The 24,687-nt window shown below is 40.7% G+C and overlaps 1 long non-coding RNA gene across 1 annotated transcript in view; it reads left to right on the top strand.

Annotated features, from left to right (window-relative positions):
• The window catches only part of LOC140896275 (uncharacterized), a 160,470-nt gene that overhangs the window by 51,317 nt on the left and 84,466 nt on the right, over positions 1–24,687 (top strand). The window contains exon 4 of the long non-coding RNA XR_012154499.1: positions 5,999–6,084. This is a non-coding gene — a long non-coding RNA (uncharacterized LOC140896275). The remainder of the gene's footprint in view (positions 1–5,998; positions 6,085–24,687) is intronic.

Raw genomic sequence — 24,687 nt, 5'->3', positions numbered from 1 at the left:
TATAGATGTGATGCTATTCATATCTCTTATACAGTCAATATTCTTTCTGAATCTGAACTCCACTATTTTAATTAGCTATGCAAAGCCATTTTGTGAGACAGTGACTATACACCAGAATCCTGATCAAAATCGACTAACTCCTTTGAATAGACTTCCAGGAAGGGAAAGGAAAGAGAATTAATCATTTCAGGGACTCAAAATATTCTTCTGAAAAGCATCTACTGGACACTGGAATAGAATGGACTGGATCTTAAGGCAAAATTCCTACTTACAGTATATTTAAATTGTGTGTATATGTAAAATGCACATTAGAGCAATGTTTTCTTCTAAAAGAATAAACTCCTTGGTGTATGCCTTAAAATTACTTATTATAGGCACTGTTGGTAGCAACACCTTTATTCTAGGTTGCCCAGTTCTTCCCATTATAAAACCCTATTTTCAGCTGTCTAAAAGTTTTTGTTAAACTTTAGCCATTCAGACTGAAATTTTCCATGCCAAGTGTCTGCTTTTGTCTGACTTTTTTGGAAAGTTTCAACTAAAACTGTTCAGTCATTTCCATGAAGTAGATGAGGTAAAAATATGTTGTTTTAGCACCTCCATGTGTTTAGAGCAGGGATTTGACAGTGGGCATTTGTCTCAGGGAAGTGCCTTTTGCTGTTTCAGTGGGGGAAAAAAACACCCAAATTTGGCCGCGTTATGAGCCTTGGAACAATTTCAGTTTGCACATACTCAGTAGAGGTTTGTTAGAGTTTGGCAGCTCAGTGTTCAGAAGATTCCCTCTGTCCTGAGCATGCTCCAGTACAGCTCTTTCAGGGGCTGAGCAGGACATTCCCCTCAGTTGTTCCTCCTGGCTACTGCTGACTATTATAATGCTTGGCGCTGGAACTGAGGCAGTGACCCTTGAACTGGACCTGGGAGCTTGGGACGAGACTGAGATTCAATGAGAAGTCTGTTGTGGGAGGAACTGAGACTAGCTGGGTCAGGAGCTGGGATCAGAAATGGGAGTGGAGAAGGACTGGGAGCTAGTGGGGTAGAGTAGAGAACAGGGGAAGGTGAGGGGAATTGGAAGCCAAGTGAACAAAGGTGAAGTCTGAAGTTCATGGGTGTCAATGGTAAGGCAGTTGATCCATCTTGGTACAGTGGTAATGGTCCTTCCTGTACTGAAAGGGCTAATGATCCCTTTAACGCTATAACAAAAGAAAGCAAAGGCCTTGGTCCTGCAGTGAGCTTTACATAGTGAGATCCACGTGGAACCCCTTGAATTTGCCTAAACAGAAAGCATTGTAGGATTTAGGCTTTAAGAGGCGTTGGCAGTTTGAAAATAATATACAGTATGGTTTGTTCAGCTTTCAGTCACATCAGAGTAAACACCGACTAACTCTGCTGAAGTCAATAGAGTTGCTCTGGATTTACATTTTAGTCTCTAGAAGGTAGAATCTGGGCAAACGTGTGTTTATATGCCTCCCTTGTAAAATGTTTCTATCATTTCTGGCATTAGAGTGTAATTTCTTATAATTTGCCATTTTTAAAATTTGTTTTTTGAGGTTGATAATGTTGATGGGAGTAATTTTAATAAAATTCAATATTTCTTGACCTATATTTTGTACAAATATTGTTAGAAGGATAGTGATTTTTTTATGAAGAATTTTCATGGTATTTCATATTCAAGATTGCTTAGTTGTGAATAGCCACAAAGTGTAAAGTATTGGGCCTGGTTCCCTGATAGACTAAGCCTTCTGCAGGTGTTTGAATGTTAGCAGAAGCCTTTTTGATGTATTTCCTGGGAAAGGTAGGCTGCATCTGAGTCAGCTGGTGAGAGCCCATTGTGCGACAATCCCCAGTGGTAGGGCTGCAGAAAATCTGATGGTCCAGTAATCCTGGTCCATCTAGAACAGCCTTGTAAAATTCCTCTGGCCTGCTTGTCCGGAGTAAAGTAGAAAGCTTCCCTGGACAAATGATGCCAACAAACTTTGCAGAATCTGAGCCTTCAGTTAAAAACCCCTTACAGTTAAAAAGAAAACCTTAGATCTGTGAAATTAGTATAATTGATGCTGCAGCCACCAGACAGTGTGACAGCAGCTGCTCCTCTCATTCACGCAGTTCAGAAGCAGAACAAGTGGAGGAGAAGCTGGAAGAGTACCGACTGAATCCTCTAAGCTACCCCTACCACCAGAGAGACGAACAGTAGGTCCCATTGGGAATATAGTATGCAGAGGAGATATGCATACGTAGCATGTGTGTGTCTGGAAGTGACTTTCTGGGGTAGGCTAGTAGATTTTTACCTGGGCTGGTAACTTTTTCCTTGAGAATTGTGCAAGGCTAATACAATATTGCAAACCCCAAGCGTTCTGAAGTCATGAGTCAGGCCCCTAAAATCATAATATGAGCTTGAAAATCATGAGATCTTAAATACACTTTAAATTCTTTGTTGAGGGTACATTTGGGTCATCTATTTGAGCTTTACTCAGCAACAATGGGGCTCCTTAGAGGCATTGTTAATAGATGAAAGTTGAGATTCTTATGTAATCATTAACTCCAGGAGCAGAGGATTTAAAAAACCCAAAATGCCTCCTGCCCCAAAATATTGTGAGAGATAGTACCATTCAAATATCTAGTGGTTTTGGACCGAACTAAACTGTTTGCCCAGTTATACTTAAATTGTGGCATGTTTTGAGGGTTACATTTAGCTGTCCTGTTGCATCATACCATCTTCTAGATTTGTAGTGTACAGTTCATAAATAAGTGTTGAGTAAGCACTTAGAAATACTCTATGCTTCTCACTTAGCTGTGTATTACTAAAGCATAGTATATATTCATGAGGAGCAATCCAAACAGAATCAAATGAAGAAATCTGGTGCAATTAGAATGAGTTCCATCAATTATATTTATACAATAGTTTAAAGATTTTGGGTAAAGTTTTTCAAAGTGACTTAGATGTCTAAGTGCCATTTTCAGAAGGAAATTACAAACCTTGGTGCTTAAGTCATAAGAACGTCCATATTGGGTCAGACCAATGGTCCATCCAGCCCAGTATCCTGTCTTCTGACAGTGCCCAATGCCAGGTGCCCCAGAGGGAATGAACAGAAGAGGTAATCATCAAGTGATCCATCCCTTGTCGCCCATTCCTAGCTTCTGGCATGCAGAGGCTAGGGACACTTCAGAGCATGGTTTTGCACCCCTGCTCATCCTGGCTAATAGCCATTGATGGACTTATCTTCCATGAACATATCTAGGTTTTTTTTTTTAGAACCCCGTTATAGCCTTGACCTTCACAATGTTCTCTGGCAAAAAGTTCCACAGTTTGTGTTGTGTGAAGAAAGACTTTATTTTCTTTGTTTTAAATTTTTGCCCATTTCATTTGGTGACCCCTAGCTCTTGTGTTATGAGAAGGAGTAAATAACACTTCCTTATTTACTTTCTCCACACCAATCATGATTTTGTAGTCCTCTATCATACTCCCCCTTAGTCATTTCTTTTCCAAGCAGAAAAGTCCCAGTCTTATTAATCTCTCCTCATATGGAAGCTGTTCCATACCCTAATAATTTTCATTGCCCTTTTCTCTTCGTTTTGCTTTCACTTTTGAAAATGGGAGGTAGGCTTCTAATTTACTTAAGTGCTTTTTGAAAATTTCACCCTTTTGCGTACATTATGGACATGCTACAAGAATACCTCATGCTTTACAGACATTAGCTAATTGCTTCTTCCAACAGCTCTGCAAGGGAGGCAAGTATTTTCCCCCCCCCCATTTTACAAATGAGGAAATGGAGGCAGAGAAACCATACAAAGTGTGGAAAGCTACAGCGACACTCACTGTCAAAGTCAGGATCAGAATTCAGGAATTCCTGGGACCTAGTCCTATACCCAGGCCACTAATCACATTCACTTTTCTACAATATAAATAAATGCTGTGTAGTGATTCTTTTTTTGGTAAGGTTGAGCTCAAATCATCTGAGGTTTTAGCCTTCTTCACCTAACATGGCCTGAGAGAACTGAATTAAGGGACACATTCCCATAAGAAATTCTGCATAATATTTGAGGCTTTCACATACAAATGTGTACTGAGATACTGTTTCCTCCTCCTTACCTCATGCTAGTTGTGTTGTGGCTTTAAAGTGTCTTCCAGCTCTTGATTTAAAGGGTTTATAGTCTGTGCTAGGTTTCAGTGCTTTGTTTAATTTGCCTATCTGGCAATATGAGCCAATAGCCAAATTATGATGTATTGTCTGCTGATGCAATTCGGCCACTAAAGGATTTAGCACACTGAATTTAGGGATAGACACTGGATGGCTGCTTTTTGGTATGGATCTCCCATTGGTTTCAACATAAGTACAGCATGTAGAAGATTTTCAGGATTAGGCTCTAAATCTGGATATTTCTCACATCAAAGGATAATCCCTGTAGACTATACTGAAAGAAGGTTAGGAGGCAATGGCTATGGTTTAATCAGGCTGCAACTTTATTATTAGATATCTGGGACTACCCGGCCGATAAAAATGTACGGTACTGACAACTCCATTATCGTTTCAATATCTACCCAGGGGCTTCCGCCAGCCCTCGCTTTTTCCATCCTGATCCCCAGCCAACCCATTGCTGTGACTTTATTTCTTCTCCTCCCTCCCCAAATGAGGGTTAAGGTGGGCTATAAAGGAACGGTCATAGGTTTGGAGAAAAGGGGCTTCCCCCACCAGGCTTGCCCTTTATCAACTCCCCAGCCCTTCTTCTCCCTGAGGCATGATGAGTCAGTGTTGCCACGCTGACCCACTGTGTATTTGCAGGAGCATCTCTGCACCTCTCTCTCTCTGACCCCACAGCAAGACGGACAAGATCCCTTCTCCCACCCCCGTATAAGGTGCGGTGTGATCAGTGTCACAAATGTAGAGCTGCATTGACAGTGGTACATATGAAATGCTGTTGAAAGTTGTGGCCAGCTGAAGACACACATACATATTGGCCTGTGTATGGCTGTCATCATCCACCACATCTGTGTGTTTTGGTTTTCTTCTATCTTTTTACAACTATACGGGGAAAGAAAAGCATGAAATACCCCAGATTTCCATTTAGATTTTCAACTCCAAGTTGTAATGTGGAGGCTGAATTTTAATCAAAGGCTGTATCCGCCATTTCATCTTTATACAATATCCTAAAATTCTATTTGAAATAACATTTTCTAGGTGGCACAGTGGTCATTACTGAACATAAACTTTTTAACTTGTTGAGATGTATATTCAAAGTCCTGCTTACACTAAGTCACGAGTGAAAATGAATTTGGTGTCCTTTTATAGACCTAAGGAAAAATGCAGTTTTGTTTTAAACATTTGAGAATGCATCTAAAACAAGCTAAGCAATATATGCATTTCATCTCTAGAACTCAGAAATCTCTTCAGAAATGTTTTAGTTTAATACGTTACCCACTACTGGAAGCTCTTGCACAATAGTTATGTGAGGGAAGAGAAGTATGAAGATACAAGGCTCAACTCTGCACCTGAATATACCTATTTTCCATGCTGAAGAATGCTTTGAAAACTCTTTTTTTGAGTGATTGAAGCCAGTGGTGTGTTTTTGGTTTAGCCAGGCTCTGAAAACAGAACATCATGATGAATTATTTTTAAGCTAATCTCCTTGTCTTTTCTTTTAAAAAACAAAATCATGCAAAAACCTAACTAGCTGAATGCAAACAATGTTTATACTGTACATCTTGTCCTTCAGTAAGAATTCTCCTATATCTGATTTGATGGCCACTGAAAACATAAAAGGTTTGGTTTACTTTTGTTTCCATGCAGAACATATATACAAGTTCCTTGCATATAATAAAATGCCGCAGTTCTGTGCTCTCCAACAGAGTGGTGTCTCGCTTTGTGTAGTAAAGCAGCCTTGAGTTGTCGTTTTAGAGGATCTGAAACCAGTGGAAAGTTCTGTGTGTGTGTGTGTTTGCTCCCATCTGCTTTTCTTAATGGGCAATTGGGATTTTTTTTTAAAGTAATTTCTTTTTCTCTTGCAGAATGATGTGCCTGTAAATTAGTCTTCAGGAAGAGAGAGAGGGAGCCATGACCCCTGCTTCCAAACAAGTCAACGAGAACTGGCAAAGTAAGGTATTTTTTCTTTTTTAATTCTCTGGAGGTTTTTGTGTTGAATTTGTTCCATTACAGTGTGGTGTGGAATTGGGAAACTCTAAGTACCTAGGGCATGTGGGAACCTTTATTTAATCCCAATTTTGTTACTTCAGGAAAATGTAAACATTTTGACTTGTTTTCCTCTGAAATTGAATACTGTATCTCTATATCACTCCCCATTTACAATGAACATGAAGTAGTGTAGCTCTTGGTGCTTGTGAAGCTGATTCCTTATGAAACTGAAGGGAAATGTAAATTGATGCTTTTGCAGACTGGCCCAAAGGGGTTGCTGGGCTGAATGACATCTTCTGCTATGGGACCTGATCTGGCAAATTTTTACTTCTATTAGTAGTCAGAGATCTAAAGTAATGTATGATCTGAAGTCAACCTCTCTACTCTGGTGAGGCTGATGAGTAACCGTGTACAGGATGAAGCCTTTTAAATTCAGCTTCTCCCCTCTATACGTACTTACTGGACCACACCAGCCTTCAGTCCAGCCTCCTAGATCAGTTTCTGAACTTAAGTCTCAGAGTTGTTACTGCATTTAACTTTGTCTTCAGGAAGGCACAACAAATTTACTATCATTACAGCATATAGTAGTAATTTATGCCCTCTAGTTTCTGTTCAAGGAGCAGACCTGATAGATTTAAGGGGATATTTTAATCTAAAATCTGGTAATACAGAGATAAGAGAGAGGCTGGGTTGTTTTGTTGTAACACATATATTTATTGCGCAAAACTGACCATCAAATGGCTGAGATAGGTTCGTTATTTTAGATGGATAGCTAATCACTGTCCTATTTTTTATTATTCCTATTTCTGTCCTCCTTGTGGTGACTGTGAATTAGCCCTGTGCCATTTTCTAAAATATCAGGCATTTTTATACATTAGGTATATTGAATGGCAAATACTTGATGTAAAGTCTGCAGTTTTACTCCATAACCAGATTGTAAAATATGAACTGAATTAATCATAACTGCAAAGAGTAATGGCACGTTTTCTCCTATTTTATCTTTAGTGCCTTTCAGATCATGTTTTAAAACCTTCTACATCTGGTGCACAGAATGAGGCAGCGGCTTTGGTAGTGGATAGCAAGAGGCAAAGGTCAAACCAGAGGCTGCACAAATATTGCGCGCTGGATTTATTGTTTTAATTAAGAATGTGGCAGTTCATCATAAACTGTTTATGGTGTTTTTTGCACAGTGCAGCATTTTGAAATCAGCTGTTTTAATGAAAACATAATGTCATATCTGTCAAAGTTCTAAATATTTTGAAAGTGAAATATGGAAACAAGAACTTTAATTCTGGGTTTACTGGGATTAGCTCACTGAATTGCTTTTTAAATCCCTTAAGAGTGTCATGTCATGGGTACTGTATGGTTCCATGATGGGGTAGGAGGCTGGGAAACTGGAGGTACTGTAGCTTGTTATTTAATAGCAAAAATACATGCTGAGGGCTAATGTATTGAAAACACTATTATTTATTATTATTTGTGTTGAAATGCTAGATTAAAGAAGCAATCGGAGATAAGGCACTTCCTCCATAATATGCAGAATGCAAATTGTGAGTCCTCATGCTAAAAAATAAATCTGAAAGTTCTTGAAGCTGGAAAGAAATATATCTGCAGTAGTTAATATGATGTTATGAAATCTCAGCATCAGAATCTTTGTAACTAATTATTTATAATGACCTCAAAGATGATAGGTTTGTGCGGACTTTTAAGGCTGGGTAGTTTGAAGTCCTTGTAATTTCCTACTATTGTTATGCATTCGTGTAGATATGTCAGGCAATTTTGGTTTAATTTGTTATGTAGTCTGATAAAATATTTGTATAATCTGAAAATTGTATTTTTTTTTGTAGTACTCGCCTTTGAAAATAGAAATTAAGTCTGTCATTAGATGCTAGGCCACAGTAGTTGACTGAGCAGGCTAATGTATGTTACATTCTGTGCTATACTTGGTCAAGTTTCATATATATTGTATTCCACATTATTTTATTAAATTTAATATCTGCACTTTCTATTACCAGACATGCCTCTCATTCAAAGCACAGAGGCACAGTTCTCTAATCAGAAGTGACAAGCTATATACTTTCTTTCAGCCATTATTCGGTAGCCTAGAGCAAGGAGCTCTGTTTCCTTGAAAATGTTTGAATTGGGTTATTTTTATTGAAGTATTAAAGTAATTCTTCAGATTTTAGGCTATTATTTAAGCACTTTTGGGAGAATGCAATAGTATCTGGATCCTATAGCCTTTGTTATGCTAACAATTGTAGTAGCTAAATGTCTCTTTTTTAATGCTAGTTATGTAAGTATCTGAAAATTCATATCTGGCTGATCGAAACTAACAACGCTTAGGTAAATAAACTAATTTAGCCTACTCATTTTGTTTAGGTACAGGAGTAGCATGTTAAAATGGCTCACTAGTTAAATATACAACTAGATTCAGGTTACTGTACTGTCATTGACCAATTTGTCGTCTTAACTATTATTTTTATTTGTCAAAATAATGAATGTGCTGAATACTAACCTCATGTCAAGAAGTCTGAAGGGGTCGGTGTTTGTATTTTGAGGCAATATATGGGTAGGATGATGTTAGTAATAAATGCTAATAACTTTACATTTTGATTTAGTCACACTGACTGTACACAAAAAAGGATCTCCAGAGGCTCTGCAGATTGTGGGTCTGATGCTCCCCTCCCTTAACATGGGAAGAGGGAAGCATAACATGGCAAAATTTAGTGTATTTTAGTACTGAAAGAGGAGGGAGCAGCTGCCCCTATCCACAAAGCCATGGAGACCCTTTTAGCAACCGTAGAAGCGGATATTCCAAGGATAGACCCAGGGAGCAGCCATTCTCTGTGGCACAGTCCTTATGGGATCCAGAGCCTTTCTTAATGGTAATCCTAATAAACCAAGCAATGTTAACTCCCTTTCCAGGTCTTCTACCTATTGTGGAGCGGAATGGGTAAGGCAATATGTGCAATGGGAGAGCCAAAAACAGCATATTGTCAGAGTTGGGTAAGCAATTTGGAGGAATACAGAGAGTGTAGTTACTGTGTTTCCAGGCCACAGTCCCTGAACTCTAAATTAGCACTTGGTCTCCCTCATACATACATAGCCAGCCTTGCTGAATTTTGTAGTGTTTTTATGATATGCACAAAAGTGGGTTATAATGACACTACCAAATTCACTTCCGATCCTGACCAAAGCCTTTGCTTAAGGAAGAAATTATTAATTCTTGTGCATAAATATCATAAGTGTAAATGCAAAGTGACTTGATGGAAACAAAGTCTAACTGTCCAGGAACAGGTGTAATCAACATCTATCAGTTAGAAGCCTTACTGTAATCTTCTCTAATTTTGTCTGTGTAACCTGCATTTTCCTTAAGGTAGATGAGTTTGTACTAAGATGTTCCTCTCTGAGACCGTTTCATAATTGGCTCCTATCCTGGCAACGGTGGGGGAACACTTACTTTCCCCATCAGGATCCGAATACTACTCAGCTGGCACACCCAAGTAGTTCAGTTAGAGCTAATGGGACTATTTGAGTGACCAAGATTTGGGCGTAGGTCTAGAGACAGCTCCATGTATGCACTATATCAGGAATTCTCAACCTTTTTCTTTCTGAGGCCACCCCAACGTGGTATAAAAACTCCATGGCCCACCTATGCCACAAATAATGTCACAAGCTCTAGAGTAAATGAGTATTTTATGTGTTTTAAAAAAAAAGCCCAAATTAAAATCTTGGGGTTGCACACTTCAAACTTTGGTGGAACTGGGATCTGAACCCATTTACAGATTGAAATTTTTGAGGCTGGCTGTTATCAGTAGCAACTAGAAGCTTCAGAAAGTCCTCTTAGCAAGGTGAAGAGTATAACCTATTGTGGATAACTCATTAAAAGTTCTAGTGTACTGACATTAATGACACCAATACAGTGTAGGGAAGAAAAAAAGGAAAAGTACAGATAGAGGGAATGGCATGTCCAAAATATTTACTAAACCAGTGAGCTTCAATTCGCTAAAGAATTTCGGATAACAGCAGATTACTTTGGGTAAAGACATGAATAAAAACTTAAGGAAAAGTCTGAGTGGTGTGGGCAAGACAGAATCCTTCCCTCTCCCTGGTGTCTGTCTGTGGAGTGGCAGTGTCTGTTTCAGCTGTACTTCCACTGGGAGGAATGTGGAGTGTGTGCCCACCTAGTAGGCTACACCCTGCCCTTCTTACCTGGTGCTCATGCTCTTTGTAGTAGTACAAGGGGACAAGGTCTGCAAATTAAGGGGTATATCTACCTGCTGAGGCAGCTAGTACATGCTGCAGTCACTAACTGTCTTGCAGTGACCAGGGCTAGATTTAAGTCGGTATGCATTACCTCTTGCACCAATAATATTGTAAGGATAGCAAGGATATTGTAAGGATAGCAAGGTTTCTCTTGGCCATCATCAGGCAAAAGAAATTCTTCTAGAGTCTGATCAACACAACCCAAAACAGGAAAGAGGGATTAGGTGCCAAGGCAGATACAGTAGTTGCATTTCCTATTACATCTCCAAGAGACTACTCAGTGGATTCTCTTATCATTGCCCTTTAATATCAGGTTGCTTGGAGTCCTTCAGATGTGAACAGCCTCTGTAGCTGTGGGTCAAAGGAGGTTGGTTGAATTTAGGCCAGCAGGCACGGGAGGATATTGTTTCCTTGGGTGATTCATCAAATGTGCCAGTATACTGAGGACAATATTATCAAATTATGTCATTAGTATCACACCATATAAAGACTTTGAAGTCTTTAAATCAAGACTGGATGACTTTCCTAAGGATATACTCTAGCTCAGCCAGCCAGGCGTCATACGGAAATCACTTGATGAAATAATGTGGTCTGTATTATTCAGTAGATCAGAATAGGTAATCATTATGGTCCCTTCTGGCCTCAAAATCTATTAATCTGAAATATGTAATTCACCATTACTGATGTCTATTAAAATCTATTCATATGTTTGGCTAAAATGATGCAATATCATATCCAGAGAATTAGAAGAAAATTTTTTGGAGTTGTAATTTCATAAGCTAGTTCCCAGCTATGATCCATTTTTAAAAAAATCCCTTGTTTTAAAAATCATAGGCACATAAAATTGAGAGAGGTGATTAGTACATTCACACTGATACATAATTAAGTTCTAACATTTCAAAGCTTATATTGGGCTGAATGGCTTATAGATATGTAGGGAACCTTTTAGTTGTTCAACATTAAATATAAAGCTTCCCATGGTCAGGTTTTCCTTAAGCATCTGGATATAGAAACAGAACCCAAGTTCAGCTGAAGAGAATGTTTATGGGTTGTAATGTGTTGTTCTTAACTTAAAATGGAGAACCATGTAATCCCTACTTTATTTTGAGATGCATAAGTTTTCTCAACTTGCTGAACACAAGTCAAATTTTGTTCTCTTACAAGGGAGCCTTCTCAATGAAGTTAATGTGGATATACTGGTGTAATTGACAAGAAGCCATATGAATGGAATCTGAGATGCATAGATTTTTCCCCAAAAGATGGAGAAATATTTTGCATAAACTGAATGAGGCAAATGACATTTGGGGGTCTTTTGTTTAAATTTTAGTAAAAGCAGACCTGCTTGGGGGAGATAAGGGAATTAACCACGTAACAGAAACGTAACCCTTTTATTCCATATTTAGCGATGCTGCCAATCAGTTTATTGCTGAGCTGGATATTATCATTTATCTTATGAAATAGTGCTGAGTTACCATGCAGTGTTTGGACTGATGCCTTATTAATGACTGTATAATTAATAATCTTAATAGAAAGCTACAACTGGATTGACCATTTTCTGCATTCCTAAAGAAAAATATTTGTATGATGATCTATGAAAACCAATGGTAAGAGACCATGAATAGAAAAATCTAGAAATATATTAAGATATATGTGCCTATATTGGATATTAGTGCTATATACACAGTATATTGGGAATATAATTCAAAATATTTCAAACATTGTTGACCTTTGCTACATAATACCAAGCTCAGGGAACTAAATTTGCATAGATTTAGTAATATATTGTAAATAACTACATAGGACAGTGCATATTTTCCCTTAAGATGCAGCATTCTAAGCAAGACATTAAATTATGTCTATCAGACAAAGCAGCAGATTCTCAACCTCTTTTTTTTTTTTTATAGCACATTCTATTGGGAAGACATCTCTGCTTCTAAAAAGCACATGCATTAACTGTCTGATTCATGCGGTGACATGTGGCATATCCAAATGTGTTATGGATCTCCCAGGAATAAAAACAACATAGCAAAATCATCACCTTGGGATGTTCATTGAGCGAATATTTTACAGACATACTCCTTTTATATTTATATAATAATTTAGTGTTATGACAATTTTTTTAGCAGTGTTGGCAGTTTTTCTTTTTTATAATGGCATTATATTTGTGAGCCTATTAAGTGCACATGGGCTAAACTACAGAAAAAAGTATTTTTCATAATTCCTTAGGGTGCTTGTAGCAAAAGAACCATATTGGTATAGAAAAATGTTAATAAAAGGTCAAGCAGAACTTTCCAATGTTTATCATGATCGCAATAGCAATCTGGGGCTTTTTTGACTTGTATATTGAAGAAACAAAGATTTACAGAGTCTGTAGATAGGAAACTATACCTAATATACTTTATAAAGTGTGCTTGGGCACTTTGTGAGCAGATTCATCTAAGTTTTGACAATAATCAAAGAAATTCATTTCCACCTTTTTGTCTTATAAATATCTGAGCTTCAGTGTGAAATTACATGTGAACAAATTAAAGAAGTTTGCAGCTTCACTATTGGCCAGCCATACAACAGTTGTTGTGCCTTGTCGAATGGAGAGTGATATTTACATTTGTGTACTCCATTGGTATTCCAAAAGGCAGGCACTCAAAATGGGAGTAGTATTGTCGACAGTGAATACTTTTCTCAGTGGACAAGGAAATGTCATCTTATTAGTTTAGACATTTATTCATTCCATTGGAACTTATTGTGTCATGTCCTGTTTGCTGTATTCGTGCTAGTATCAGTGAGTGAGGCAAGCAGGAACTGGCCTATTATTAATCAACTCATGAGTCATCCAGAGTCATATAAGAAACTGCAGGGCCCATCTTGGAGTTTACATTGGCTGTTTCTTGTAGAATTATTTTTTAATTCTTATGGCTCCTATAGCCATCTTGATTCACTTGTGTATGGAACATAATTCTATATAGAGAGTGTGTGGCTTATAAAGGGTATTTTTGTGTTCAAAAAGACAAATTTAAAGATCTTCAAAAACAGGCAGTACCTGTCTCTTTCACACTTCCTACCCTACACTGCTCCCACTAAACTGAATGAGAGTAGTATCAAGCTCTTTGTATGGATAATCCATGTTGCATCATTATTCTGAATAGTGTTCTTTTATATACACCATACGTTATTCTGCATAATTTAAGTCAGTCAATTTTGCCATTGTCTTCAGTGGAGCAGGATTGGGCCCTCACCTACAATTTCATGCCAAAGAGCAAATATTTTCACACCTCCATACCTACTCTTGTAAGAAAGGGAGGACTTGCCCAACCCAGGGAATATATCATTCCTAGTCAGAACAATAGAAGTAGATGACATGAAAGTAGCTCTGGCCCCACTGCTGCTAAGGAGTGAACAGACAGTTTGTTTCAATCTTTGTCTAATACACAGTTAAAAGGAGAAGTGCTCCTTTGTGCTGTTGGTTTTTGTATGTTGATGGGAAAGACAGTATTTGGAAATTAGGAATTGTGGGTAAGATTGAACACTTCTGTAACGAATTGGGAAAGTGCAGAAATACAATTTCTACTTCAACAATATGCCAAATATTTGTATGCTACAGTTTACTATGTGCAAGCTACTACAACATTATACTACCAGTTAAAATACTGGCCACCACACACATACTGCATCTCTTTAAAACAGAAATGTATTTTCTGTGCAAAAGTGTAGATAAAGGCTATTTTCTTGAAATTGATCCAAGCAAGCTCCACAGGAACAGAAGCATGAGCATCCAAAGTAGCTGTAACAGCAGGAAATTCACTTTTCATTGCCATCTTGCTGTATCCCTTGTGAGAAGGGTTGAAAATAGTACAGGAAATCTATATCAGATTTTCTTGGGGATCCATCTTATTGTTTAGTAATTTTCCACTGTATCATATTAGCGCTGTATTTAGTATTTCTTTTTGGCAGGGACAGCATAAATATCATGATAGTGGTGGTATCAGAGTGAAAATAAGTATTACTAATGCAGCACAAATTAAAATAGTTTTATGTTATTATAATATTAGCCCAGTAGTACCATGTTTGCCAGTTCACAACGATTTTTAAAATGGCTATATGAAGTTGCTTCTAATTTGGATCACGTGTGGTCAAAAATATTTTTTTACTGCATCTACATAGTTTTCTCCACAAAATGTTGTATGTTTGCTCAGTTCCACTCTGAAAGACATTTTGTGTATCATGGGACATTTGGCTGTGCAATGAAATTGTGGGGCTCTTCAGATTAGTAGAAATCTTGTATTATTAAAGGAATATGACCTTGTGGATGAGCTACTGTATGGAGAACACGGGCAGCTCTGCGTTGTGTGGAGATCGGACATTCTGAATTCAGACATGTAGAGGATTGCAATTCCTGGGGTTTGGGAAGTATACTCACTTTTCTGTTGTGCATACATACTCTCTTTACCTTCGGATTTCTTGAAAAGAGCACACAGAGATTAGAACCTGATCCTTGCTTACACGTAGGGTAGGGTTGCCAACTTTCAAATCGCACAAAAATGAACACCCTAGCTGCGCCCCTTCCCCGAAGCCCTGCCCCCCACTCAGTACATTCCTCCTCCCTTGGTGGCTCGCTGTCCCCCACCCTCACTCACTTTTACTGGGCTGGGGGAGGGGGTTGGGGTGTGGGCTCTAACTGGAGGTACGGGCTCCAGTGTAGGGCCAGAAACGAGGGGTTCAGGGTGCAGGAGGGGGCTCCGGGCTAGGACAGGGAGTTGGGGTGGGGGAGGGCTCCGGCTGGGAGTGTGGGCTCTGGTGTGGGGCTGGGGATGAGGGGTTTGGGGTTCAGGAGGGGGCTCCAGGCTAGGGCCGAGGGATTTGGAATGTGGCGGGGGTTGTGGGTTGAGGCAGGGGGTTGGGGTGTGGGAGGGATATGGGCTCTGGGGTGGGGCTGGGGATGAAAGGTTCAGGGTGTGGGAGGGAGCTCTGGGCTGAAATGGGGGGGTGTATTTCCCAAAATATGTCCCAATTTTATAGGAACAGACCCAATATTTGCGGCTTTGTCTTCTATAGGCACCAATTACCCCCCACTTCCTGTCCTGATTTTTCGCCCTTGCTATTTGGTCACCCTAGACGGGTGAGGGCTCTGGGATGGGGTCGGTGATGAGTGGTCTGGGGTGCAGGAGGGGGATGCAGGCTTGGGGAGAGGCTCAGGGCTGGGGCAGAGGGTTGGGATGTGGGCTTACCTCCGCGGCTCCCTGCCAGTGGCACAGTGGGGATGTTAAGGCAGACTTCCTGCTTGTCCTGGCACTGCAGACCGTGCTGCACCCCAGAAGCAGGTCTGGCTCCTAGGCAGGGGCATACAGGCATCTCTGTGTGCTGCTCTCACCCACAGCTCCTGTGGGCCGGGAACTGGCCAATGGAAGTGTGTAACCGGTGCTCAGGGCAGGGACCTGTGGCCCGCCTGCCTAGGAGCAATACCTGTAGGCCACTTCCGGGGCGCAGCGCAGTGTCAGAACAGGGACTAGCCTGTCTTAGCTCGGCAGACTTTTAACGGCCTGGTCGGCAGTGCTGACCGGAGCCACCAAGTACCCTTTTTGACTGGGTGTTCCGGTCGAAAACCGAACATCTGGTCACCTTAATGCAGGTTAAATACTTGCTTTAAAGCAAATACATTAAATAAATGCAGCTTACAGCTAGGGTTGCCACCTCTGAGATGTAGAAAACCTGGTTACTGGCCACTCCCCAATGTCAGCCCTTGAGGGGGCCCCCTACCGGCTCCTGCCACGAGCTCCTGCCTCCCTCAAGATGCTCCTTACCCCTCCTTGCTGGCAAGCCTATCCTGCTTCCCAGGGACAGAGAGGAGATGCTGTGATTTTGGCCATTTGAGGGTCTGGCACGCAGAGCAGGGCCCAGGTGCTGGCTGCACTCCCAGCCATGTGACTTAAACAGTTGTTACAAGATTGTTGCATGGCCACATGTGCATGTAGCTTACAAGGAACACTGGTCCAAAGCAGGGGAAAAAAGGCACATTAAATCTTTTCACTGGCAACAGCACAGCAGTACAAAAACTGATTGGGACTGGCCTGTTGGCAACTCTGTTTGTAGAGAGAGACTTTTAATTAAGGAAAGTTTGTGTGCTTCCATTTTGCAGCTGATTTGTCATATCAGAACGTATTGACTGTTATCTGTATCATGGAGGATATGACCTGCCAAAGAGTATTCCGTGGCAATATTTTTACAAAATTTAACACTACTTTTTTTATTTATCATGCTCTTAGGAGGTATTTTGCATAATAATATATCATAAAGCATTAGCACTTATAAAAATCCTCAGTAGACATGAGCCACATTTGTTGATTTGCTGTTCACTGTTTGCCTGATGTGTCTAAAAAAAACCCCCAAGACAACATGGAGAGGACTGTGTATGCATGGGAAGGGGGGCTTAACTGTTTCTGTGGCACCATTTGGAGAACTCTCTGCATGGTGAATAGTGTGGTCCGGTGAAGTCAAAGTGGAAGGAGTGTGTGGCCTGAGATGAGTCCAGTGGAAAATGCATGTTGTCACCTCCCTCCTTTAGAGCAGATCAGAAAAGATGAGTCCCTTTTGTGAATAGTCCTTTCAGGGGTCTGGACATCCAGTGAGAGTCCCTTGTAGCTCAACTCCAAACTACCCTATAACTCATGGGAGGGCCACAATGGAGGGGCTAGAACTGGCATGGAAGCACAGGTCCAGTCTTGGCCACCATGGATCCCTTGGAATCCCTCATGTTTGAGGACAGACCCTGTGGTCTATTTCATAAAGTTAAACCCTGTCCTTGCTGATGCTGTGGTCAAGGAGAAACTCTTTGAGGGGATCTCTAGAGATTTTCTTTCCTAAACCCATCCAGCCTATGGGAAGTGATAATCTAGACCAGTGGTTTTCAACATTTTCAGACTACTGTACCTCTTTCAGGAGTCTGATTTGTGTACTCCAAGTTTCACCTTACTTAAAAACTACTTGGTTACGAAATCAAACATAAAAATACAAGTGTCACCGCACAGTATTACTGAAAAATTGCTTACTTTTTCATTTTTTCTGCATGAAATTTTTGGTTAGTACTGACTTTGCTAGTGTTTTTTATGTAGCTTGTTGTAAAACTAGGCAAATATCTAATGAGTTGGTGTATGCCCTGGAAGACCTCTGTGTACTCCCATGGGTATTCGTACCCTGGTTGAAAACTACTGATCTAGACCAAAGGACAATGCAATATGCAGTCACAAGGCTGTGGTGCATACCTGATACAACTCCTGCGTAGTGCTGACATTCATTCTTTGTAGAATATTACCCTTAATTAAAGAGCTGCTTTCATTTTATGAGTACCACTGTGTCTGTTTTGGACCTGATCTTTCAGTCACTCCCACTGAAGTTTTGAGTGCAGCTAGATGGAGGGACTGGGCCATTTGTTAATACTTTATTAGGATAAATATTCAGTCTACTCTATAACATTCTGTTTAAATAAATAAATAGCTGCTGAAGCATTATGGACAACTTTGAAAACCATTATTCCACTGCAAATCTCTTATTTTTATATAAGAACAGACATGTTGGGTCAGACCAAAGGTTCATCTAGCCCAGTGTCCTGTCTTCCGATAGAAGCCAATGCTTCAGAGAGAATGAACAGAACAGATAATCATTAAGTGATCCATCCCCTGTCGCCCAGCTTCTGCCGTATTCTGCTAGGTGTCAGGATACAAAGATGATGGGCTCCCAAAATCGCCAAACATACGCCCTGCAAAAGTAACGTTAATATGTAGCCGTATTCTGCCTGATATTCATGCCAACAAGCATCTAGTATCTGCAGTATATTTACTAAAATTAGAACTAGTCTATCTGGACAATGGTGTGGAAGGGAACAGATACATATACACATGTGGAATTGCACCCTTTGTTTTAGCAACCATGCCAGGTAGCCATTCTCTGTGGTTTCTATCTAATTTATAGTAGTTTTAAGACTCCTGTTGCTGGGTATAGAAGCATTCAGCAGTAATTATGCAGAATGTATTAAAAGTCCTGGACGATGTTATTTCTCTTGTTCCCCAGATTTTCAACACTAGTCATGTTATGTCTCTCTCTGCGCACATGTGTGCACAATTATCATTAATTGGGAAAGCCTTCACTGGAAAGGGGGCAATTTTTTGTGGTGGAAAGGCTTATGTGTCCCAATGAACCTCAGAACTATGTCGTCTACAGTCTTGTACTCCTGGTAGGGCCATTCTCAGCAGACAGGTCTGAGGTGAAGTTCCAGAGAAAGCACAGTCCAAACTTCTCAAGATAGATCAGGCTATGGCTTGCTACTGTAAGTAACAGACATTGTTATCCGTGACTGTTGACCAGAGGGGACCCTCTGGACCAGGCGGTCACACAGATATGCTCATCTCCCCGGCTGTGAAGGTGGATGGACAGCCTAGGGTATCAGTTCAGGTACAGTACGATCTGATGGTCATCCTCTGCATCCAGATATGTCTCCGGATGTCTCAGCATCATTGTGCCACTGAATTCAGACAGGCCCGTTTGAGAGAATGAGAGTGATTTTGTGCAACTTTCCCTTCACTTAAATCCAGTTCACACACTAGTCATGACATCAACTATTCATCTCCTCCTCAAGTCCGGTGGCTATGGGAGAGCAGCAAAGCAGCAGATGTGGATAAACAGGGAGCTGTAGCTGCAGATTTTCACACAGGCGGCTCAGGTATAAGATCGCTTTTTGCTGGACTGAAGCAGCAGTGGAATTTGGCAGCCCCCTGGGTGACTTTGCAGTCCTATTTAGGATCATACTGCTCCCCTCTGTAGTATGAGGATGGGGCTAGAAAAGGTGCCCTAAACATTGTCTGCTTCACCTCAGCCCTGGTCAGCATACAGCAGATGATAGGGGATTCCGCTATAGCTGTTGAAAATCACAAGAAAAGACAAAGGTGACATCATTCACCATTGGTGCTTGGAATGTGCACCTATTAATAGACTGTACAACAGCAGATAGGCCAGGCCAGAGAGAAGAACAGCTCTAGTTGGTAGAGAACTGGCCAGATGCAACATCCATATAAAGAAAAAGAGTACTTGTGGCACCTTAGAGACTAACCAATTTATTTGAGCATAAGCTTTCGTGAGCTACAGCTCACTTCATCTGATGAAGTGAGCTGCAGCTCACGAAAGCTTATGCTCAAATAAATTGGTTAGTCTCTAAGGTGCCACAAGTACTCCTTTTCTTTTTGCGAATGCAGACTAACACGGCTGCTACTCTGAAACATCCATATAGTGGTCCTGAGTGAAACTTACCAGTTAAAGAAGGACAACTCACTGACAAAGTAGCTGGCTATACCTTCTTCTGGAGTGGCGGTAGTAAAGAAGAACAATGTGAAGCTGCCGTTGGGTTTGCCATCAAAACACAAATGGTTAGCAAGCTTATGAACTTCCCAAAGGATGTGAGTGATAGACTCATGCTAATGAGTCTCCCACTGTTTGGGAAAAGATATGCAACTAGCATCAGTGCCTATGCATCCCCCATGACCAACCCAGGTGTGATCAAGGACAAATTTTACGAAGACCTGGGATTCCTTATTGCAGAAGTACTGAAAGCAGTACAAGCTCATTCTTGGTCACATCAATGCTAGAGTTGGTGCAGATTACCAGGCATGGCCAGGCGTCATCGGGGAAAAAATGGCCTTGGGAAATGCAACAGCAGTGGGCTCCTCCTGCTGAGGAAATGCGCTAAATGTGACCTCACCATGATCATCACCAACAATCTTCCCCATCTCAAACTGCAAAAAGACATCTTGGATGCATCCATGCTCCTAGCACTGGCATCTCATTGACTACATCGTCATGAAGAGAAGAGGCCGACAGGATGTTAAAGTGACAAAGGCGCATGAAAAGTGCAGAAGGCTTATCATCTCCAAACTGAATATCTGGATACATTCTCGTAGACAACCACAAGGTAAAAAAGCACCCCAAAACATTAATGTTTCCAAATTGAAACAGGAGAATGTGAAATAGGCTTGCTGAGCAACCAACTTGTAACAATTGATGCCAACTCTAATAACATTGAGGAAATCGGGCATTCTTTAGGGACTCGATGTACTTGTCTGCATCCAATACCTTTGGTTCCATCACATGTAAACATCAAGATTGGTTTGATGAAAATGATTCTGATGAGGGAGATTATTGAATGAGAAACATCAGTTCCCTAAGGCCAGTTTTGGAGACACCACTTCAACATCTAAGAAGGAAGCCTTCAACAACAACGAGGACTGTACAATGCAAACTTAGAAAGATGCAAAACTCAGGGTTGAGCAACAAGGCAGATGAGATTGTTCTTCACGGACAGGAATGATATGAAGAGCTTCTATGATGCTCTGAGGACAATCTATGGGCCAAGGTTATCAGAAACATCTCCAATAGTGAGTGCTGATGGCACCATGCTGCTCACTGACAAAGAAGAGACACTGCAAAGGTCAGCAGAACACTTCAACAACATCCTCAATCAACAATCTCCTATTAGTGAAGAGGAAAATGATCAGCTGCCTCAAATCAATATCAACATATCTCTTGCACAGTTGCCAACTTTCACGTGGTAAATAAGCACCCCGACTTTCACAATAAGCCAAAAATCAAGCGAATCCCATTTCAAAACAGGGCCAAAACAAGCCAATTCCTAAGAACCCCAACACTCTGTGACTAGATCCCCTTGGTGTGCAGTCTGGCACTGTGGTGGGCCTGCTGTGCACCCCTGACTCTCTTTGCCCCTCCTTGCCCCTGCTTTCTGGGAGCTGATTTTTTTTTTTTTTTAAGAAACGGAAGCTACAAGCCAAAAACTAGCCAACAAGCAACTCACAATTCAATTAAGCCAAAAAGAGAAGCCCAATTTCTGCATTTTTTTTCCAAGTGTTTGGCTTGTCCGATCTCTTGCTTATCCTCCAGTGTTGACTGAAACTGTGAAAGCAATTTGACCTTCAAATGGTAAAGCACCTGGAACAGATTCTATACCAGCAGAAGCCTACAAGACTGAAGGCTTGCACATGGGCTCTGAAACTGACTCACTGAATTTTTTCAGTCAATAGTTCCTTGAGTCCACAAACCCCAAGAGTACAGGGATGTATCCATTGTCCACTTGTACAAGTGGAAAGGCAACAGACAATCCGGCAACAACTATTGGGGCATCTCCTTGTTGTCAATAGCTGGCAAAATTCTCACCAGAATTCTGCTGAATCACCTTGTGCAACACATTGAAAAAGGCTCCTACCTGAGAGTTAGTGTGGCTTTAGGAAAGGATGCAGAACTATAGAGCTAGTGTTTTGCAACTTGTCAATTTCAGGAGAAATGTCAGGAACAGAACTTCAATCTGTATATGACTTTGATTGACCTGAAAAAAGTATTTGATATAGTCAGTCGGGAGGGCCTTTGGCAGATCATGGCAAAATTTGGTTGCCTGGAGAAATTCATTGCAGTGGTTTGGCAATTCCATGATGGCATGCTCGCTTGTGTTGTGGATAATGATGAGTCATCTGAACCATTCACAGTCACCAGTGGAGTCAAGCAGGGCTGTGTGTTGGCCCCAGCCCTCTTCCATATGATCTCTGTCATGCTTACAGATGCCTTTTGGCATCAGATACCATACTGATGGCAAGCTTTTCAATTTGAGAAGACTGCAGGTGAAGACAAAGGCACAGGAAGTGACTGTGATTGTCTGTCTCTTTCCTGATGACTGTTCTCTGAATGCCAAATTTGAGTCTGAAATACATGGACTATTTCTCTTCAGCTTGTGGCACCTTTGGTCTCAAAATTAACATCAAGAAAACAGAAATGATGTACCAGCCTGCACTAGGAAAGCCTTGCATAGAGCCTACTATCACAGTGAATGGCCAAACCCTTCAGGCAGTGGACAATTTCACCTAGCTCAGCAGTACATTGTCACAAGCAGTTCACATTGATGATGAAACCAACGTCAGAATTGCCAAACCAAGTGTGGCCTTTGGCAGGCTACATGCAAATGTGTGGGAGTGCAGAGGCATTGGTCAACAAACACAAAAATGAAGGTCTACAAAGCCATTGTGTTACCAACTCTGATGTATGCATAGCGAAACCTGAACAGTGTACAGATGCCGATGCTGTGAAGCTGAACCACTTCCACATGGGCTGTATGAGGAAACTATTGAAGATAAGATGGCAAGACAGAGATTCTCATATGGGCAGCCATTCCAAGGATCCATCACAGATGAGATGGGCAGGCCATATCACCCAAATGTCAGATGAGCCATTGCCAAAGAACATCTTTTTATGATGAGCTAAAGGAAGGAAAGCAATCTCAGGGAGGCCAGACGAAATGTTTTTCAAGAACTCCCTCAAGTTATCCTTGGGGCGTTTCAACATTGATCCAGAATTTTGGAAAGATCTCCCTTATGATGGTTCTATCTGGAAAAGTCTCATCCATACTGGAGCTACAGTCTACAAGCAGAGGAGAACAGCTGAGGCAGAGCAGAAGAGCCAGCAGCGTAAATCTTGCAATAGCAGGGTGTCCACTGTTAATCAGGTAACCCATAGCTGCATCATTTGGTCAGTGTGCCACAGACAATTCAAAGCTCAAATTGGCCTGATCAGCCCCTCATGTGTTCACAGAAACTAGACCAACCAGTGGCCATATTCAAACTTGAAGGATGAACAACAACAGTCTTCAAAACACAAATGGGAATTATGAACCCAACTACCATTTGTGCCTTTGAAACCCTCCCCTGAGGTGTGTTTGATCTGCAAATGGTTAGGCTGGGCTCAGTCTGATCCCCCCCTTTTAAGGATTTCCATAACTGTGGTCCTGGCCCAAGAGCTCTGCTGCCAGTGCTTGATATTCTAAATCTGGGTCTTTCCAGCTGTATTATCTTTGTGAAGCACAACTGATTTGAAAAGGCTGCAGAATGTCCATTCTATACTTCTCTCCCATTGCTGCCCAGGAGTTTTCTTGTGAGTGCCTGAGCACAGCAGCCAGAACTTTCCTTTGTTTTCAGTATTTCTCCTTCTTTCTCTGTTACTAAGGATAATTGCATGAAAATAGGACCTCTGGTATTCACAGGTTTTGCTCTCTTCTGTTTCCTGTCCCTCTCTGAAAGTGATGGCATGAAGAGAATTGGTTATTTCCACTGGAACATAAACAGCAGGGCCAGCCAAACCTTCAAGTAACAAAGATCCAGTTGGAGCAAATATTGCTGGTATTAATGAATAAGCAGAGGTCATCATTATAAATGAAGCAGAATTGCCTGGTGATACTGGGTAAAATATTTGAAAGCATGTAAGTGATGTAGGAGCCAAGTCCCATTTGAATTTCAATAAGATTTAGGATCCTAAGTGCCTAAATCACTTTTGAAAATGGGAATTAGGCACTCTTGAAAATTTTACCCACAATGTCTTCTGTGTTTTTGGCATGAGGTCTTACTCTTACTCTCTTAGGTCTTACTTACTCTTTTTTTCAAAATATCCTAATTGTCCACAAGTTGGAAGGGGATGAAAGTTTAGTTCTGCTTGTATCACTAATGATATCTGCACACATCTTGTAGTACAAGTAATTTAAGGGGATGAGTATCAGGTTGGAAATATCTAGGAACTCTGGGGAAACAGGTTCAAATCCCTGTAGTGTCAACTCAGCCTCTTCTTTTCTACATAACACACTTACCTGTGGTAACTCTCTCCTTCCTTCTATAATAATAATAATAGATGCCTTCCAATAACTCTCTTATGTATAGGACAGCATATATTAATTATTTCACAGTGGTAGAAATCTAATAAAATTGAATGTTGGCTTGCTCCACTAAATGAAAGTAATAGTACAAAATATATTCTCTTCCCTCCCCTCCTCTTCCCCCAAATAAAATAAAATAGGCTAAGTCAGACACTGAGGCCTATCCTGCAGCCATTGATCAGGTTAGTAATTCATATTCATACAAAAAAATTCCTTTGCCATCAATGACACTATTTGAATGAGTAAGAGGTATTCACATGACTAGGATTTTGGGATAGGGCCCATTATTTGGCTGACATAAATAGATCCCCAAGATTTTTGTACTTACTTTGAGGGACCAGCATAGTGAATGATGTGGAGCTATTGGGCAAGTTTATTACTTTCAGCAACGGCACATTGATTCCTACTGTATACTGCTATTTGCAGCATATAGTCCTCCGCCAATGAGCTCGTAGATTGACTAGTGGCCAGCGTTTGACATAGTAATAGTTTGATTTGTTACACTGTTACAATATTACAAGCTTTAATTGTGGAGCTGAGATGAGAGGAAGACTAATTATT

This window comes from Lepidochelys kempii, chromosome 12, assembly GCF_965140285.1.
Source record: "Lepidochelys kempii isolate rLepKem1 chromosome 12, rLepKem1.hap1, whole genome shotgun sequence".
Classification (NCBI taxonomy): domain Eukaryota; kingdom Metazoa; phylum Chordata; order Testudines; family Cheloniidae; genus Lepidochelys; species Lepidochelys kempii.
Note: the sequence above shows the minus strand (reverse complement) of the source record. Positions and strands in the feature narration are given on the sequence as shown.